Consider the following 4,055-nt stretch of genomic DNA (forward strand, 5'->3'; position numbering starts at 1 on the left):
ACACACACACACACACACACACGCACACACACGCACACAGGAATACTACTCAGCCATCAGAAAAATGAAATCTTGCCATTTGCAATGATGTGGATAGAACTAGAGGGTATTATGCTAAGTGAAATAAGTTAATCAGAGAAAGACAGGTATCATATGATCTCAATCCTATGTGGAATTTAAGAACAAAACAGAGGATCATAGGGGAAGAGAGGGAAAAAAATTAAACAAGATGAAATCTGAGAGGCAGACAAACTGTAAGAGACTTTTAACTCTAGGAAACAAACTTAAGGTTGTTGGAGGGGAGGAGGTGGGGGAATGGGGTAACTGGGTGATGGACATTAAGGGGGCACATGATATAATGAGCACTGGGTATTATATAAGACTGATGAATCACTGATATCTACCTCTGAAACTAATACACGTTAATTAATTGAATTTGAATAAAAAAATAAATGAACAGACCAGATCTAAAAGGAGCTGATTGAGAACGTTGGTGATACCACCCCTACCGGAAAATTGTCTCTGTGTAGCACCTTCTGGATTTGTGGGAGTGTATTTTGAATTCTAATCAATTCAAGACAGTGACTTGCGGAAAGAACTGGGATGGGGGCAAGAACACTAATTTNTTTAGCTACTTCTGGTTTTTTTTTTTTTTTTTTTTTTTTTTTAAACTTCTTGGTGCTCAGTTTACTTCTTTAATCCTTTGAGATGTTCTGGACATCAGTCTCTGGTCTGGTGGAGCAGAACTGCATGTAAATTCCTCTTGGCTCTGGCACATATACACCATTCACTAGAAACCCACGTGGGGTCAGTTATTTGAACTGAGAACAGAATGAAGAGATATCTATACTGTGTCCCCAAACCTCCATGTCCAACAGGTTATCAGTGAGCTGTATAGAACGGAACAGTCTTCCAGCAAGCCAGGCTCATCACTGCCTCTTGATTTAATTTGAGAGCCTGGATCGTAAATTGGACTTGACATAGAACAGCAGCCAAGGCTGAAAGTCTGCCTGGGTGTCTGTGCTTGCCGTGGGCTGACCTAACCAGCAGGCGTGCTGTCACGTCTGGGTCATCTGCTGTCACTGGACAGCTCCCTGTGGGAAGTCCAGGTTGCGAGCATTGCAAGAGTCTAGACAGGAGGTGACAAACATGTTGACCTTTGGGACGAGATTGATCTCCATGTTTCTTGACAGGAGGCCTTTCCAGAAGGAAGTCTCAGGAGGAACAGCACAGGGGCTTCATCATTTGTGAGCGGGATCAAACCCATGTATGCGCTCCACCCAGACCAGAATGCCAAAGAGGAGTTTTCAAAGTTGCTTTTTTTTTTTTTTTTCTAGCTAAAGGATAATGTTTATTTACTTCATCAGTGTTCCTACAGTGTTCACTTTGGGCTGCAAGAGTGGAATGTTTGCTGAGGGGGGAAAACGATTTGCTTTAATGGTATATCAACTCCAAGGCCAACTCTGGGAAAGGTGCTTTTCCACGTGCTATTTCATTTAAACCTCATAAAATGTTGTGAAATTTGCATCATGTTAAAGAGGAAAGTTTGAAGCTCAGAGATGATCAGACTTTGCCCGGGGCCATGTAGTAAATAGTCAGTAAGGTCAGATTGGAGCCTCGGTTTATTCTGATATTATGCCATGATACCTTTCTAGGGTCTGGTTTTTCTGCTACAGTGTGGATGATTTCAGCTTCTGGAACTTGGGGGGGGGTGGTTATCAAAGCGTTAAAATAATTTAAAAAATAGACTTTTGCTTCTCCTCCAATCATCTGATTTTAAGTAAAATAAAGTGAGTCTTTTCATTTTGTAGCCTGCTGGTTATCCCTGAAAAAGAATAGACCCTGTTCAACGAAAGAGGTGAAGTAGGAACTGGTCTAGACTAATCTGGCCTAACGTGCATTCCATGGGACAGAATGGACATTCTCCACCCAAAAACATTTGGAAAACTTGGCATAAATGTCTCCTTCATGAAGAGTCATGTGATTGGATTTGCATTTTGTCGAAACCCAAGATTTTGAAACTTAATGGATCATGCAATTTTATCCCCCCCTAGAAAATTGATTCACATCACATGGGTCTAAATGTTTTGTGGATTACAAGTTGCAGACACTGGTTTGCATTTTAATGGTAGTAACGCTTGCATGGATCTAGAGTAAGAGACTTTATTAACTTCATTCAGGCAATGAGAATAGGATCAATTATCTAGGCTTTTAGCCAGTTGCTGTGGCCAAGGCTCTGAGCTACCAGCAAATTCAAGGACAGTCCCAAACAGCTTGAGAACTATTTGGACACTACTTTGAAGATGGTGAAGATATTTCCAGTCTGAGAGAAATAGACAAGGCTGTACATGTAGTCTTCTAAAGTGTATGGTATGTGTTTCCTTATACCCTTAAGCCCAAAACTTTTGCACAGGGCACCTTTCTTCTATTTATTTCCACTCTCTTCCCTTTCTTCCTCCTTTCTCCCTTCTACCCCTTCCCTCTACATCTAACCAAATCTAAAAGCCCTGTTTGTCTGTACAAATCTGTGGGCAGGGATATGATGATAATACTTACATAGACAACTCTATATCCAAGAGTCTTTAACTAACACCTTCAAGTTAAACTTCATGCACATTAGACTTGCCAACTTAAAAAGAGATTCCCACTGAGATTAACCAGGGTTTTGTGGGTTAACAAAAACCATCCTGGTTAGAAATGAATTTGAGCCACTATCTCATCCTACGGACTATTGAAATTAGGCCATCCTTTCAGTTATTTATTTTGGATCTGTTGGTGTGTTTAATAGTACACCAGAGATTCTTTTGTTTGATTTTTAAAGATAATTATATTAAAAAAAAGGTTTCAAAGCTAGAGGGAATTCTGTAAGCATATACACTACTTTGGTTGCCTCAAGGCATTTATTGATTTATTTTACAATAAAACATTTCACACAGACTGCCTGCTTAAAGGGGAACGATATGTGGTTCAAGGATTTCTTTTTGTTGGGAGACTGAAATTTTATTTTTATTTGCTCTGAGAAACACAAAATCCTATCTGCCAGACCTTCAATCCAGCACTTAGAAGAGTAACTCCCTCTGAAGGGACTTTGAAACAGCTTCATTTCTCCAGTGGGAAGCTTAATGAATGCACCACCCACCCATAACCTGGCGTTTCTAGAAGACTGGTAGAAGATCTGGATTCAAAAATGTTTCATGGGGCGCCTGGGTGGCTCAGTTGTTAAATGTCTGCTTTCCGCCCAGGGCATGATCCCAGGGTCCTGGGATCGAGCCCCACATCAGGCTCCCTGCTTGGCTGGGAGCCTGCTTCTTCCTCTCCCACTCCCCTTGCTTGTGTTCCCTCTCTCACTGGCTATCTCTCTCTTTCAAATAAATCTTACNGTCCTGGGATCGAGCCCCACATCAGGCTCCCTGCTTGGCTGGGAGCCTGCTTCTTCCTCTCCCACTCCCCCTACTTGTGTTCCCTCTCTCACTGGCTATCTCTCTCTTTCAAATAAATCTTACAAAAAAAAAAAAAGTTTCACAGCCACGATCATAACAGACTCTTTAATAAGAAGAGGAAACAAATGACCTATCTCTTGACTCCTTCGCCCACTCTGAAAATAACCTCCTTACCAGGAAGGGGAATAACCAAGTCCTGAAGAAAGATTTGGAAGTTTGAAGAGTGTGGGGCCTTTACCTGCGAGGATTTTTCAGAGGACTTTAAAGTTGATTGCTTGGTTTGCATTATCAAAGCAGAAACTTCAAGTTCAGAAACAAAATCTAGATTCTGTTTGTTTTTATTCTCATTGTGCTTTTACAGCAAGTCCTTTTCCTTGCCTCCTAAGGAGTTTGTTTACCCAGGGACCCAGATCACTACAAAATGAGGCAATTGTGGCAGTGGCAAACAAAAGTTTAAAAAATATTTTAANTCTCATTGTGCTTTTACAGCAAGTCCTTTTCCTTGCCTCCTAAGGAGTTTGTTTACCCAGGGACCCAGATCACTACAAAATGAGGCAATTGCGGCAGTGGCAAACAAAAGTTTAAAAAATATTTGGCTTCCGTGGTCAAGCTCAG

The 4,055-nt window shown here is 41.2% G+C and overlaps 1 long non-coding RNA gene across 1 annotated transcript in view; it reads left to right on the plus strand.

Annotated features, from left to right (window-relative positions):
* The window catches only part of LOC117796969, a 119,822-nt gene that overhangs the window by 61,158 nt on the left and 54,609 nt on the right, over positions 1-4,055 (plus strand). The gene's annotated exons all lie outside the window — the stretch shown is intronic.

Source organism: Ailuropoda melanoleuca, chromosome 17 (genome assembly GCF_002007445.2).
Source record: "Ailuropoda melanoleuca isolate Jingjing chromosome 17, ASM200744v2, whole genome shotgun sequence".
Taxonomy (NCBI): domain Eukaryota; kingdom Metazoa; phylum Chordata; class Mammalia; order Carnivora; family Ursidae; genus Ailuropoda; species Ailuropoda melanoleuca.